This window comes from Triturus cristatus, chromosome 1_2 (genome assembly GCF_964204655.1).
Source record: "Triturus cristatus chromosome 1_2, aTriCri1.1, whole genome shotgun sequence".
In the NCBI taxonomy this organism is placed as follows: Eukaryota; Metazoa; Chordata; class Amphibia; order Caudata; family Salamandridae; genus Triturus; species Triturus cristatus.
This window is the reverse complement of record NC_140580.1, coordinates 85,639,778-85,656,548: the sequence shown is the minus strand read 5'-3', so window position 1 is coordinate 85,656,548 and position 16,771 is coordinate 85,639,778.

Genomic DNA, 16,771 nt, shown 5'->3' with positions numbered 1-16,771 from the left:
TGAGAGTATCTCTGTTACAAAAGATTCAGAAATGTCATGCCAAACTCTCGAGGTTTTAAGGACCCTATTAGTTTGGTTACATGTTCTGGGGGATAATAACAAAAGGAATCAAAGGATGATCTGTCCATGTTAGTTGTAAGGCAGGCTAAACTGAAAGAATTAGAGGGTCTGCAAAAATGGGATCAAGGGTATGCTCCGCTTTATGCGTTGGTTCGTTTACAAGCTGTTCCAGATTGAAACCCTCTAAAGTGGTTACAAATTGAGCTGCATTAGGACAGTTAGTTTTATTCATGGGTAACTTAAAATTACCAAGTATTACGAAATTAGAACGGTCAAGCGATAGTTGACCCAATAGTTCAGAAAGACAAGCTACCAATTCAATTGGGCCAACAGGGGGTCTATAGATGAAGACGCCAGCGAGCGAAAATACCACACTTAGCATGATTGATTAAAAAAAGCCCTTCTATAAGTCCTCACTGACGCAGTGCCTGGATACCTCCCGGAGTGATTAGCGATCCTTACAAATACAGATTGGTTGATATATCCTCCAGCTTATGGGCAAGGCAATAAACATTTGAGCAAAAAATAACCACAATACCACCTCCCGTTCTGTCGCACCAATTAATGTGTTGTATTAGAAAGCCTGGGGGAATGGCTAAGGCCAAATAAGGGCCAGATGTGTCCTTCATACATGTTTCAGTTAGTAACATTAGGTCCCATTTTTGCTCCAATGGAAGATTGTCCAGAGCGTGCCTAGGAAGGGAAGGGAAGGGATCGACAGTTAATCAAGCAAGCAGATAGGGTGGAGCCCTTCACAACATTCAGCCGCCTCCCCCTCTCCTGCAAAGGTATTATATCAGCGTTTGTGTCTGAAGTTGAGGGGTAGGTCAAAAAAAGTTCCATCAGAGAATCAGTGGTTGACAATGAGCATGTACATCCAGGGCAACTACATACACCTACGGGGCCATTAACCAGATCTAACGTGTAACTACATGGAGGTGAGAAAAGGTTAAGTAAGTCCACCCTTGAGTATGTGAGTAGTATAGTGTGCTGAGAGGACTCACCAGTAGCACAGACTTGACTTTGGCATGCTGTGGGTGCCCCAGCAACATGCCCACTTTCCATGACTGCGGCATGTCTTAGTTTAAAATGCCCCCGAAAGGAAGTGAGGTGTGTCTCCAGCCACTAGAGTGCCGATCGCAAAATGGCATCTAGTGCTAGGACCACATCGGTAAACATATTTAAATGCTTTAACCCCTTCGATGCTCATGACGGAGCGGTTCCGTCATGAGCATCGGTTGAGCTGTGCTCATGACGGAACCGCTCCGTCATGAGCACAGCCTCTGGGGGAAGCGCTGGCGCTCCCCCCTGGGGCATCGATCGTGCCCCCACAGAGGGGGATGGCAGCGGAAGAGTTTCCGCTGCCACCCCCGAGCCCCCCCACGCTTCCTGATGACGTCAGCGCACACAGCGCGCGCCGGCGTCATCAGGCAGCGTTGGAAGCGCTGGAATTCATTTCTTCCAGCGCGTCCAACGGGGAGGGTGAGTGTTTTCTTGCGGTGTGGCGGGGCGAATTCCAAGGCCTTGAGGTATCGGGGGAGAGGAAAGAGTATTTCCTCTCCCCTGATGTCTCAATGCTGGGCATTCCTGTCCCACGATCGCGCACAGCGTCACGATCGTGGAGCAGGGATGCCCCACTAGACCCCAGGGATGTGTATTTCGGCATTTGGGAAGCGACCCCTTGGGCAAGGGTCGCTTCCCTGGGGGATATTTTTGGCACAGACTTTTCTGCCCCCCCTGGGGGCAGATCGGTCCACTTTCGGTCCGTTTCTGCCCCCAGGGGGGGCAGAAAAGCCCACTAGCCACCAGGGATTTCTTTATTGTGATATGGGAAGTGACCCCTTGGGCAAGGGTCGCTTCCCTGGGGGATATTTTTGGCACAGACTTTTCTGCCCCCCCTGGGGGCAGATCGGTCCACTTTCGGTCCGTTTCTGCCCCCAGGAGGGGCAGAAAAGCCCACTAGCCACCAGGGATTTCTTTATTGTGATATGGGAAGCGACCCTTTGGGCAAGGGTCGCTTCCCTGGGCGATATTTTTGGCACTGACTTTTCTGCCCCCCCCTGGGGGCAGATCGGTCCACTTTCGGTCCGTTTCTGCTCCCAGGGTGGGCAGAAAAGCCCACTAGCCACCAGGGATTTCTTGATTGTGATATGGGAAGCGGCCCCTTGGGCAAGGGTCGCTTCCCTGGGGGATATTTTTGGCACAGACTTTTCTGCCCCCCCTGGGGGCAGATCGGTCCACTTTCGGTCCGTTTCTGCCCCCAGGGGGGGGGCAGAAAAGCCCACTAGACACCAGGGATGTCGTGTTTTTGATATGGGAAGCGACCCCTTGGGCAAGGGTCGCTTCCCTGGGGGAATCATTTATGCTCAGACTTTTCTGCCCCCCCTGGGGGCAGATCGGTCCACTTTCGGTCCCTTTCTGCCCCCCAGGGGGGGCAGAAAAGCCCACTAGACACCAGGGATGTCGTTTTGTTAATTTGGGAAGCGACCACTTGGGCAAGGGTCGCTTCCTTGGGGCCATAATTTTCTGGAAGACTTTTCTGCTCCCCCTGGTGGCAGATCGGTCAACTTTCGGTCCGTTTCTGGCCCCGGGGGGGGGGGGGGGCAGAAATGCCCACTAGACACCAGGGAATTAGTAAATAAAAATGGAAGTGACCCCTTTTGCAAGTGTCGCTTCCAGGGGGCAATTTTTATAATATGTATTTGGCCCACCCGCCCCAGGACAGAGTAGCCTTTTTTTTCCTGCTGTTTTCTGCCCCACCTGGCACATAACCCGATTGACCATTTGGGTAGTAACATAGCATGTTGTAATGTTTATTGTTATATTTTTTGTGAATTGCAATAGTAATGTTTTTTTTTACTTTTTTGTTCTAGGTGAAGGCTTTTGCTCTTTTCAGTTTGCCGTGTTGTTACTGGTAGTTCTGCTGTTTGTGTAGTTTGGTAAGAGACTCTTTTTTGTACAATGTAAATGTGTTTGATTTCTCTGCATGAATTTTTTTTGCAAATGGTGTAATAATAGCAGTATGTTTGTTTTTTGAGTGTCAAAAACTTTTTGCATTGGTGCTCGATGTGTATTTTGTTGTCTTGTGAGTAATTTGTTTTTTTTTCTTCTTTCTAGTTTGATATCGTTGGTTTTTGCTGTGTCACTGCAGAGTTGATTTCTGGTGAGTGCAGCTGTCTCTTGTAATTGGATTGTATAGTTTTTGAGTACATTGATCTTTGTGATAAAGGTACACATTTCTTTACTTACTTGGTTTGCACATTGTTGGTTGTTGTTGACTTGTTTGTGCAGTCTTCTATCTTAGTAAGTATAATGGCTAGCCGCAGGATTACTGCTCAGCAGGTTGTTGGTTTGCTGTTTGAGTCTTCCTCTGACCATGGTTCAGAGACTGACTCTGCATCTGAGGGAGAGGAGGCAGGGGACGATTCTGGCAGTGAGTTGTCTCTCCGTATGGAGTCATCGGATGATGAAGATACTCTTAGTGCGGATGAAGTGCCTGTGTTAGAGGAGGAGACTTATGTGCCAATAGTGCGGCAAGAGGCATCTGGGCTGCAGGCTGGGGCTGCAAGGCTTCCAGTTGAAAGTGATGACCTCTGGGTTGCCCCTGGCATGGTGCAGCCGGCATTGCCAGAGTTTACTGGTGTTCCAGGGTCTAGAGTGAATACTGAAAACTTTTTGCCGGTAAATTTTTTTCAGTTGTTTATGGACGATGTGTTTTTGGCAGAGATTGTTGAGCAGACTAATTTGTATGCCGAACAGTTTTTGAGGGACAACAGTGCCAGTCTTAAGCCACACTCTAGAGCTACCCGGTGGACTCCCACAAATGTTGAAGAGATGAAGAAGTTCTTGGGTTTAACTTTTTTGATGGGCTTGGTAAGGAAGCCATCAATGTCTTCATATTGGTCTAGCAGTCCCTTGATGGCAACGTCTATTTTTCCGGCAGTCATGAGTCGTGACAGGTATTTGCTTCTGCTTCGGATGATGCATTTTGTTGATAATGGTTTAGCGTTGCCACGAGATCACCCTGACTGTGACCGTCTTTTTAAGATTAGGCCTGTCCTTGATCACTTTGTTGATCGATTTTCTGAGATTTTTGCCCCTGGGAAAGAAATTGCAGTGGATGAGTCTTTGGTGTTGTTCAAGGGCCGCTTGGTTTTTAGGCAATACATTCCTAGTAAGAGGGCACGCTATGGAATAAAGCTGTATATGCTGTGTGACAGTAGGACTGGATATGTCTCTAATTTCAGGGTGTACACCGGTAAGGAATCTAGGTTTAACCTCCCTGGTTGTCCGTCCACTTTTGGAGTGACTGAGAAAATTGTTTGGGAACTTGGAAGAGGATTTTTTAACAAAGGCCACCATTTATATGTAGATAACTTCTACACTGGTGTGCGGTTGTTCAGGGAATTGGCCAAAGTGGACACTCTTGCTTGTGGCACAATCCGCTCTAACCGTAAAGGTTTCCCGAAAGAACTTGTTTGTCAAAAGCTTGTGCGGGGACAGTGCAGTGCGTTGCGTTGCCAGGAGCTTCTTGCTGTTTACAGACAGGAGAGATGTCTACATGCTGACTACCATCCATGATGAAAGCACTGCACCTGTGACTGTTTGGGGTCAGGTCGCTGAAGCGCGCAAACCTGTGTGCATTTTAGACTATAATAGGCACATGGGTGGTGTTGACAGAGTAGTTCAGAGGTTGGAACCTTACACTGCTCTTCGTAAGGCTTACATTTGGTACAAGAAGTTGGCTATCCATCTTTTCCACTTGGCAATGTTTAATGCTTTTGTTGTGTTCCAGGATTCTTGCCCTGAGTCAAAGATGACTTTTGCTAAGTTTCAGGAGTCTGTAATAGGCAGCCTTGTTGTAGTGGAACAGGCAAGTGTTCCTAGAGTTGGAGTGGTGGAGGATGTTGCTAGATTGAAAGAACTCCACTTTCCAGATCACATTCCTCCCACACCCGCAAAAGATTTTCCCAGTAGGAGATGTAGAGTCTGTTGGCGAAGAGGTTCGCGGAAGGAGAGTCGTATGTACTGCCCCGACTGTCCTTCTCATCCTGCACTGTGTCTCCCTGCTTGTTTCAGAGCGTACCACACGCGAAATAATTTTTGGGAGCATTCATGAGTGGTAAAGTGAACTGCCTGGTCTGTATTCTTTGGATAATTTGATTCTGTTTCAAGGTTGGTGTTAGTGCAATGTATTTAGTTGCTGATTTTCTGTTAGAAGATTTGTATCTATTTGCAATTTGTTTGTGTTTTTATTTTTTTCTAAAAAAATCCTAAATGTGATGGTGGTGTGTGTAGGCTTGCGCTTGGCTGTTGGTGTGTGTGGACTGGCACTTGGTTGGTGGTGTGCGTGGAATGGTGCTTGGCTGGCGGTGTGCGTGGACTGGCGGTGTGCATGGACTGGCGGTGTGCGTGGACTGGAGCTTGGCTGGTGGTGTGCGTGGACTGGAGCTTGGCTGGCGGTGTGCGTGGAATGGTGCTTGGCTGGCGGTGTGCGTGGACTGGTACTTGGCTGGCGGTGTGCGTGGACTGGAGGTGTGTGCGGACTGGTGCTTGGCTGGTGGTGTCCGTGGACTGGAGCTTGGCTGGCGGTGTGGGTGGATTGGCGATTGGCTGCCGGTGTGCCTGGACTGGCGATTGGCTGGCGGTGTGCCTGGACTGGCGATTGGCTGGCGGTGTGCCTGGACTGGCGCTTGGCTAGCGGTGTGCGTGGACTGGCGCTTGGCTAGCGGTGTGTGTGGACTGGTGCTCGGCTGGCTGTGTGTGAGTAGTGACTTTCTGCTGGTCACTACACACACTGCTAGCTGAGTGCCACTCCACGCAATCCATCAGCCTGTGTAGTTGCTGTGTCTGGATTGTGGGTGTGTGAAAGTGATGGGCCCTTGAATGGCGCTGTGTGCTGGTGTGAGTTTTGTTATGTGATGGGCCCGCGGCTGGCGGTGTGAATGGTTTTATATGTCTCACACGTATGAAAGGTCTATGAATGGCCTGTAAAGAGGTTGGTGCCTTGTCGTGGCTTTACAGCTCACGAGCTGTGAGTCAATGGTTCAGTTTCTCGCCCTTTCAATTATTGCCAGTGCATTTCATTTCTGTGAAATCACTTGCTAATACAATTGTATCTACTGAACCATCACTCACACTTGTGCCAAATCCAACCAGTATGTGCTTGCGGATTAGATGGCTGTGCAGTAATATTTGTCTTTCTGAAGCAGGGTGTACCTTGTCCCTTTTTGGTGAATTATGAAATGTGTTGCTTTTGTGCCTGGTGGTGCGAATGGTCTTGTTTGTATCACGTATGAAAGGTGTGTGAATGGCCTGTAAAGTGGTTGGTGCCTTGACGTGGCTTTACAGCTCACGAGCTGCGAGTTATTGGTTTGGTTTTTTGTGAATTTAATTATTGACAGTGCATTTCATTTTTGTGAAATCTCTTGTTAATAAAATTTAATACACTGAACCATGACTCGCCCTCGTGCCAAATCCAACCAGTATGTGTGTGTGTTTGAGGAATAGATGGTTGTGCAGGAATCTTTGTCTTTAGTTTCTCTGCCAAGGTACACTTTCCATGCAAGAATAACCCACCAACTGTAGATATTGTCGAAAACCCATGGGAGTTCATGGTGATGTCTCTCTTGTGAATTCAAAAAGTTTTTTTATCCCCAATGTCCTGTAAACCTCAAAATGTCTGCCACATTTTCTTTGCAATATTATTCCAAAATTCTCACGCTGTAGGAACAATAGTTAATCTGGTTTTGCAAGGGGGGTCACTTTGGTTTTTGGCCCGGTGCTCGGCGGCCATCTAGGGAAACCTACCAAACCCACACATTTCTGAAAACTAGACACCCGGCGGCTTCCAGGGAGGTATGGCTTGCGTGGATCCCCCGACGTTTCCTTACCCAGAATCCCCTGCAAACCTCAATTTTTGCTGAAAAAATCACTTTTTTCACACATTTTGGGGTGGGAAAGTTGTGGCATCACCGGGCTCACACAAATTTACCACCACCCAGCGTTCCCCCAGGTCTCCCGGTAAAAATGGTGCCTCACTTGTGTGGGAAATGTATAGGTTTGCTAGGTTTCCCTAGGTGCCGGCAGGGCTAGGGTTCAAAAACTACAGCTAGTCACTTTGCCAAAAAGGGGTCATTTTTCACTGCAAAATTGAGGTGTGACCACGTTGCGTTTTGCGCCGTTTCCTGTCGCGGGCACTAGGCCGACCCGCACAAGTGAGGTACCATTTTTCTCGTAGGACTTTGGGGAACGCGGGGTGGGTGGAAATTTGTGGATCCACGCAGATTCCAGAACTTTCCATCCCAGAAATGTGGGGAAAATGTATTTGTTTTGTCATTTTTTTACGTTTGCAAGGGATTCTGGGTAACAGACCATGGTGGGAGGCAGTCAAGTCACCCCATCCTGGATTCCCCTGGGTGTCTAGTTTTCAAAAATGTATAGGTTTGCAAGGTTTCCCTAGGTGCCGGCAGGGCTAGGGTTCAAAAACTACAGCTAGTCACTTTGCCAAAAAAGGGTCATTTTTCACTGCAAAATTGAGGTGGGACCACGTTGCGTTTTGCGCCGTTTCCTGTCGCGGGCACTAGGCTGACCCGCACAAGTGAGGTACCATTTTTCTTGTAGGACTTTGGGGAACGCGGGGTGGGTGGAAATTTGTGGATCCACGCAGATTCCAGAACTTTCCATCCCAGAAATGTGTGGAAAATGTGGTTTTTTTGTCATTTTTTTACGTTTGCAAGGGATTCTGGGTAACAGACCATGGTGGAAGGCAGTCAAGTCACCCCATCCTGGATTCCCCTGGGTGTCTAGTTTTCAAAAATGTATAGGTTTGCTAGGTTTCCCTAGGTGCCGGCAGGGCTAGGGTTAAAAAACTACAGCTAGTCACTTTGCCAAAAAAGGGTCATTTTTTACTGCAAAATTGAGGTGTGACCACGTTGCGTTTTGCGCCGTTTTCTGTTGCGGGCACTAGGCCGACCCGCACAAGTGAGGTACCATTTTTCTTGTAGGACTTTGGGGAACGCGGGGTGGGTGGATATTTGTGGATGCACGCAGATTCCAGAACTTTCCATCCCAGAAATGTGGGGAAAATGTGTTTTTTTTGTCATTTTTTTATGTTTGCAAGGGATTCTGGGTAACAGACCATGGTGGGAGGCAGTCAAGTCACCCCATCCTGGATTCCCCTGGGTGTCTAGTTTACAAAAATGTATAGGTTTGCTAGGTTTCCTTAGGTGCCGGCAGGGCTAGGGTTCAAAAACTACAGCTAGACTCTTCGCAAAAAAAGTGTAAATTTTCAGTGTGAAAATGTGGTGCATTCACCTTAGGTTTTGAGCCACTTCCTGTCGTGGGCACTATGCCTACCCACACAAGTGAGGTACCATTTTTATCGGGAGACTTAGGGTAGTTCAGATTTGTAAAGCAACTGTTATTACCTATTGATTTTTGATGCATTTCTCCCTTCCAAATGAAAGCCATTGTGTAAAAAAAAAGTCATTTTGAAAAATGACCAATAATTGTCATGCAAGTATGAGTATTCCCAATTTCGAAAATGTGCAAATATGCACTGTTTCTAAACTCTGTAATTTGTTCCCATTTCAGAAATACATAGGTGTCTTTCATACCAATTTTTTCATGTATACATTTTCCCACAACAATTGCTATATACCCGGAACAAAAAAAAAAACATTACAAAATGCTGCTCAGTTTTTTACTCTGGGTTCGTTGGGCTCTTGGTGAACCTACAAGTCCTATATATCCGCACAACCAGGAAGGTCCACCGGATGTAACGGTACATTTCTTTCAAAGAGATGTCATAATTCGAAGAAGTTACAGGTGAAAACGTTGACTCAAAAGGCTGCTTTTTTCAACAAATTTTTAATTTTTCCTATATTTACCTGTTAGTTTCTATAAAGAAACCTTGATGGATCTACACAAATGACCCCTTGCTGAATTCAGAATTTTGTCTACTTTTTAAAAATGTATAGCTTTCCAGGATCCATTATTGCTTTTCTACCCATTTTTACCATTATCTGGAAGGAGGTTCAAAGCACAAAAAATAGCAAAAATAGGGTATGTCCCAGAAAAATTTCAAAACTGTGTAAAAAATGTTGTATTTCTGACAAAAAACTGTCATTCCCTAAAAGCTGGAGAAATTGTGATTTCAGCCCCACAAACCCTTTTTTGATATCATTTGCAGAGAAAACCCAGACGCTTTCATTTGCAGCCACTTTTCCCCATTTTTCACAAAAAAAACAAAATTTTGCTGTATTTTGACTAATTTCTGGGAACCCTCTAGGAGAATCCACAAACCCTGGGTACCTTTAGAATCCCCATGATGTTGGAAGAAAAGGACGCAAATTTGGCGTGGATACCTAATGTGGTCAAAAAGTTACAGGGGCCTAAGCGCGCACTACCCCAAATAGCCCAAAAAAGGCTTAGCACAGGAGGGGAAAAGGCCTAGCAGCGAAGGGGTTAAAAGGTCCATGCACTTAAGATTAGGAGCCCTCCACACACTCCACTGAACAAAACACAATATTATATTCTTTACAAATTGCAGCAATATTTCACAGCACATTAAAATTGGAGCGTAAAAGCCAATACCCGTCCTGGCATGTTTGAATTTTAAATGCTGCTGAAAGGAAGTGACATGTGTCTCCAACCTCTAGAGCCCGCCGACTGCAAAATGCCGTCTAGTGCTAGCACCACATCTGTAAAAAGATATAAGTGCATTAAAATGCCCATACAATTAATATTAGTAGCCCTTCACACCCTTAACTGAACGAAACACAATATTTTTTCTAAACTAGCAGCAAGATTTCACAGCACATTAAAATATGAACCTTAAAAGCCGCTGTTTCTGTGGAAAGGAAGGAGATTCCAGTTCAAATCACTTCCTTTCAGGCTATTCTCAGCCCCTTGGTGTTTCAACAAGACCCTCAAAATAGTGGTTGCGCTTCTGAGTCTTCATGTGGTGAGACTAATAATTGACTTGGACGACATTTTACACTTGTCCAGTTCCAAAATTATATTGTTCTCTCATACTCATTGGGTACTATCACTTCGCCAGAGCTTGAGCTTTGTGATAAATCACAAAAAAATCAATATTGGTTCCTTATCACATGATTCAATTTCTTGACATTATAGACTCTAAGAAATTGGCACTTTTTCTCCCACAAAAAAGAAAAAAAAGTTAATAAAAAAAATTCAGATGATTCTCAAACTAGACAAATTTCCCCTAGAAGGACTGGCAAGGATAGTAGGTTTGTTATTGGCATCCATATAAGCAATATCCCCTGCTCCCCTTCATTAGTGGTCACTTCAACATCTAAAGGTCCTTCATCTGCGCAAGGGCCTCCCTTTAAGGACTAGGTATTAATTTACCTTTCCCTAGAGGCAAAGCAGGAGTTGTAATGGGGGCACTTGCATATGGAAGCCTGGAATGGAAAATCAATTTTTGGCCAGGCCCCAGATATCATTTTAGAGTTAGACGCCAGCAGAATAGGTTGGGGTGCACAATGCAAAGACATAGTAACAAGGTAAAAAGCGTCTCAAGAGGAATCACTATATCATATAAGTTGCTTAGACCTGCTTGCAGGTTCCTTGCTGTCTAAAGCTTAGCTCCAGAAAAAACAAACAATTCTTGTATTCTACTCTGCATGATCAATATTTCTGCTACAGTATATCAACAAATTAGGGGGGTAATAGCCAAAAGACTGGCAGATTTAGCAAAGGGCCTTTGACATTATTGCCTTCACAAAGGGCTAATGCTTCAGGTGGAATATCTTCCAGGCCTTTCTAATTCAGGGGCAAATTGGGAGCCTAGGGTTCTCTACGATAGTAGCGATTCGTCTCTTCATTCCAAAGTATTCCACAAAATCCTCTATCAATAAGGGGCCTCTTCAAGTAGATATTTTTTGCATCACGTCTCAATCACAAGCTTCCATGTTTCTTCAGCTGGAGATCAGATCCGGAGGTGGAAGTAGTAGACACTTTCCTGCAACCATGGCAATCAATTCTAGCATACACATTCCCATCATTTAATTTGATTCTAAGGCCCCTACTTCATGTATGAAAGGACTTAGCCTCCATAATACAAATCACACCATTTTGGTAATCCCAAATATGGTTCCCTCAACTGCTTGAACTATCTGGAGACTTTCCAAGATTGCACCCTCTGTTTCCTCGCAGTCTAATAGATCCCCAGGGTCAATCTCATGAGTTATTTCTCTAGGGCCATTTTTCCCCATGGTTTAGAAGATTTTAGGTCAGCTTGGCATGTCCAGTGACTTTTGTTTCAGGCATTGTCAGTTGTCAACAAGGCCTGTGCTCCTTCCATTCAATCAGGATATAAAGGCACCTGGCAAGCCTTGGTTAGCTGGTGTGTGGAAAGCAACATTAATCCCATATCTGCTCCTGCGGCAGAGGAAGTCCATTTCTACTTTCTCTTTTTGTTTCAGGAAATGCTTACATGACAATTTATTCTTACAAATCAGCTATTCCCAAGAGTCATATCCTGCTAAAAGGAGAACAAGGGACACATGTTTTACTTTGTAGAACTTTAAAATCAATTTAACTTAAAGTTCCACCAAAGCTGTAATATTCAGCTATCAAGGATAGAAAGGTGATGTCAGATCTAATGTTTTCCTGGTCAAAAAATGAACAATGAAAAACAGTTTTTAGCTACGTTAACTATGTTTTTGAGTCTCTTATCAATTGGAAGAGTTTCTGAAGTGAAGGCTTTAGATGTAGATAATAAATCATTTTCTCCTCAAGGTGTTACATTATATGTCACAAGGCACACCAAAACTAAGTTCTCTTCCATTTTTATCATACTTTTCAAGAATGTCAAAAATTATGTGTTGTTTTTTGTCTTTGCTGTTATGAAACCCAAACTGTTGCATTTTGGCCCCCTCTTACTTTCCATTTATTGATCTCTTACCAAAACCCTTTCAAACCAGTTTTTTTGTCTACCCTGTCCAGGTATGAAAGATAGAAAATGGCAAAGGCTGGTACAGATATTTCTCTTTTTGGTGTCCATTCAGTCACATGGGCTATGGCCTCTAAGGCTTATATTTCAGCAGAACATTCAGAGGATATTCTTAAAGCAGCAGATTTCACAATAGGATCTGTTTTTAAAACTTTTCACTATAAACTAATCAACTAAGTCTCTTGCAATGTTAAAGCAAAACTTTGAAGTTGTCATAGTTGAGGTGTGTAGTTTATGAGGTCACTGTCACTTTGCACTTGTAACCTCAGTTGGGACACTCATGGTAAAATGTATATTGTATGCTATGTGTAGTGAAATAGATTTACTTAGCTGGTAGGGCACCACAATTAAATCATGCAGTTTAGACAATAGATGTTAGTCATACTGGTGTAGAGAGCGTGGCTAGAGAAGTGCTGGAACAATTGCACGTTTCAGTTCTGAGAGAGTACAACTACGTAAAAGAGAGGAAGTAATCAAACATCTTTACTGCGCAGGAGAGAATCCAACTTTTTAAGTATACAAGTTTTATAAAAGGTCCCTTAGTGAGCCAGCTCATGTAATATGTGGAATGGAAAAGGCAATAAGATCTTTGGGTAACAGCTGGTATTCATCAGTGGGCTGCATTTTCATGCTAACCTCATTTTTTAGGAGTGATGATAGTTTAGCATACTTAAAGTGGAATTATTTAATTTTATGGTATATGTTATCCAATTTGAAAAGTATCATTCTAAAGTGGTTGAGATGAAGTTATAGTAGATTAAGTGGGAGACAGATCAGGCAATTGATTCCAAATTTTGTTAAGGTGTTTTTGAGATGATAGCATTGAAAGATATGCATTTTTGTCATGCTCTATTTTCTTCTTATCTCTATACATTTCCAGTAACTGGCCAGTGGACGATTCGGCCACGTTATTTAGCTTTTTATCAAGCTGCATTGTCACACATCTATCTGGTGCCTTTGTGAGCCATAGTAATACCGAGCCCATTGAAAATCCAAGGGCAGAGGTCACATGCTTCTTAGTTGTTGTGGTTCGAAGATCCTCCAACCCTAAACTCAATATTCATGTCCAGTGGATGCAATGATGGCATCCATTGGTTCTATGAGCCTCTTAACTATTTTTAAATGTGGGTGTCCAGCTCGCTTAAAAAAATCTAACATTGGATCTAACAGCCTCCTACCTATGCTCGATGACCATGTCTAGCTGCCACAGTAACAAGGAATATTGGTTCTATGAGAACCATTCGCCCGTCACTGTTTTCTTTTCTTCTTTTTATATTTTACTCCTAATGCCTATTGTGTACTTTATTGAACTTATTGTGCCTCTTTCAAACCTACGCAAACAAGCAAACTTTAATCTCAGTGCTGTACATTTTGCAATGATTTTTTTATTAATCTGCAATAAATATTTACTTACTGGTTCTATGAGATTCCTAACCTTCATTCAATGTACACGTCCAGCTGGTGCTCCAAACCTAATCTCAATGGCAACACCAAGCAAGCAAATTAATTACCAGTTTTGGATCTACAAGCCTTTCAACTTCTCTTTGGTGTTTATGTACTTTGGATATAGAAACCTTCCTCTCATATTTCCCTATTCCTTTTCATCAGTAGAAGTGCCATTTACTCTCTGCATCACTGTGGACAGAGGCTTTCTCTATGTTTCTAGGCTCAATCATTTAAGGGAGGGATTTCTCATATCGCATTCTTGGTAGTCTTGGCCAGACCCCCAGTAAAATTGTTGGCAGCTTGTGCTCTCCCATCTGAAACACAGTTTGTGAAAGTGTCAAACCCTCAGAGAATAACACAACTCCTCTGACATCAATGGTGCCCTTTGCACTGATATAGCAGATTAACATTGTCTATTTATTTAAGCAACAAGCCCAGTAAGAAAGATAATGTTGTGAAACAAAGGCAGGTTTATGCAATACAAAAGGTCAGGCATCTGTAAAATGCTTTCTCGTGGATCCGTGCCCAACTTCCCTTTTTAACGTTCCAGAAACTCAAGTCGCGGCCAAGAGAAATGTAATCGAGAGCTCCTTACGGTATGGCTAGAGGGATTCTTAAGAAATGTATTGTGCATTAAGCAGCACGTGTCAGGTCTGACCACTTCTGCACCTTTACCCACATCATTTCATCAGTTGTTTTATAAACAGTGACGTTTCCTGAAGGATCAGGCATTCTGACACACTACAGTATATTCTCACCTTATTTGATGTCACAGAAAGGTCAAACTGACCTGGGCAGTTATCTTGGCTTGGCCCTGTTCCTGCCAGGCTGAGAGAATGGAGATCACCGAGACATGGTTCCAAAGTCCTGCACTCAGTGTTCTCATTCAGGCTGAAGGTCATGTGGAAAGTGATGGGCCTAAGGTGGCTGCTATAATCACCATTGGTAGTATCAGAACCTACTTTGCCTCCCAATAAAGGCAGGCCCATTCAAGGGTGAGGCTAGCTAAGTTCCAGCACTTCAGGGAGACCTGGAGTCTGCCATCCACATGTGTAACTCAGGGAGCAAAGGGGTCATGAGTGACTAGTGCAGTGATTCAAGGCTTCTCCTTGCAATTAAGTACACATGGCCTGATTGTGTAGGCAGGGCACTGTGTCACAAACATGGCAAAGTGTTCTGTCTGCTAAACAGATGGCTCACATGCTCTATTTAGATGCAGGCAGACCATTATTTTTCTGTTAGTGAATGCCCCTGCAGGTTCAGCCCTAAGAAACTTTACACTGATCATCCAACAGACTTGGGCACTCAGTGTGTGTACACTTCAGACCATTCTCCCTATTTAAAGCAGATAGTTCACTGCCCTTTTTTTCTCCCGGGACTGCCATGAAAAACCGTACACCCTTTTTAATCCTTTTTATAGGAATGGGTGATATTATGTAATGTTATGTTATTAAGATTTGTAGGTAGTATAGGAAGACAGAAAGCAGCAGGGGCCATTTAGGGTAGAGCAAAAAGCCAGGTTTTGAGTCTTTTCTTGAAGGAATTCTAGCAAGAAGAATTATTTTTGATGTCGGAAAGAAGTGAGTTTCACTATGTGGTTGTTAGGAAGGAAAATGTGTGACTGCCAAGTCGGCACCACTGTACACGAGAGACAGCCAAAAGATGTCTGGATCAAAGAACTTAACACTTAGAATTTGACCTTAAAGTATGCAGGTTCTTGGTTGTTGATGGCTGCATAAACAAATCCCAAGGACTTGTAAAGAGAGGTTTGGCTGTAGGAAGCCAATCCAGTTTTTTTATTTGAGGAGATACAGAAGAATGAGGAAGAAGTTTGAAAGTGACATGGTTGTGGCATTTTGCAGAATTTGCATTCTCTGAACAAATAAGCGGGGCAATTAAAATACAGAGTGCTGTTATAATCTAAACCAGAGGTAACCAGAGTGTGGATAAATCAGCGGCAATTATCAAGGGAAAGAAATGTGAGGATCTTCTTGAGCATTCTGAATAAAGAAAAGCAATGGGTGGCAGCCTGATTGATTTGGTGAGAGAAAGAGAGTGAATGGTAGAATGAAAACAAATCCCAGGCTTTTGGCAACAGGGGTGACGGGCACCCTAAATCAGGCGGCAACCAGGTGGAAGCCCAAGGAGAGGTTTGTTTTTCCAAAGGCAATGTCCTCAGTTTGATCCATGTTAACCCGTAAACAGTTGCTCTTTATCCACTGCAAGATCAAAGCACTTCTTAAATAGAAACAGAGTCGGCTGGGATTGAGAAAGACAAAAAGAATGGAGCTAGGGTGGACATTAAGACATTGACTAGGATTGGACTGAGGGAGCAGCCTGGGGGACCACCACAAGTGATGGGTAATGAGGATCAGCAGAAGGTGGGAAGTAATACTGATAGGGACCCAGCAAATGGGAAAAGAGAAGCCTCTTAAGACTTGCCCACAGATACTGGCTTGAAATAGCCTTGTGATGGGTGTGGTATTACAGCCTGTGTTGAATGCTGTGGACAAATCCGGTACGACCAGTGCTGCTTGGCCACCCTGGGCGAGGATTTACTGACTATTGTGTTATGATGCATGTTAAGATGAGATTAGTTAAAAAAAAAATAAGACAGATTAGCACTAAACCTTTTGCACAGACAAGTCTAACAATGAACCAATATATTTGAATTAAATGTGTTTGGTGACTGGTGATGAAGATATCTCTGTCGGGAAACCCTTTTGGTTTGAAGCTACGTTTCATAAAGGAAGTGGCTATTTTTCTGGCCACTGGCTACATAGTACATAAACTCTGCTGTTCACCCAGCGGTTGGCAAAATAGTACATAATTCTTGCTGTTTAGCCAGTCACAGACTAAACAGTGGAGATAATGTACAAGTTGACTGGCTGTAGGATACATAGTGTGAAGGAGGCCTATTTTTAGCTGGCCATTAATAAAAAAGGAACAGCAAGCAATGGTCCGGTGGTGGCCATCTTGTAACGGAGATGCAAAATGTGTGAGGCATTTGAAATGAAAAAGCATATCCAAATGTGCAATAGTTTGTACAAAGGTAAGTACTAGAATTTATTACAGATGAAAAAAACAGTTATTCCAAATTTGAATCAAATTGTTTATAGAATTTTAATATTCAGATAAGAAATGTAGAAGTTGGGCCTCAAATGGGAGGCAGATATCGAGGACAAAATATCATTATACACTGATGATATCCTGATTTATCTGGCCTCCCCCTACGTCTTGATCCACAGCCTATTAAACATCTTCACAAACTTTGGCAAGTAC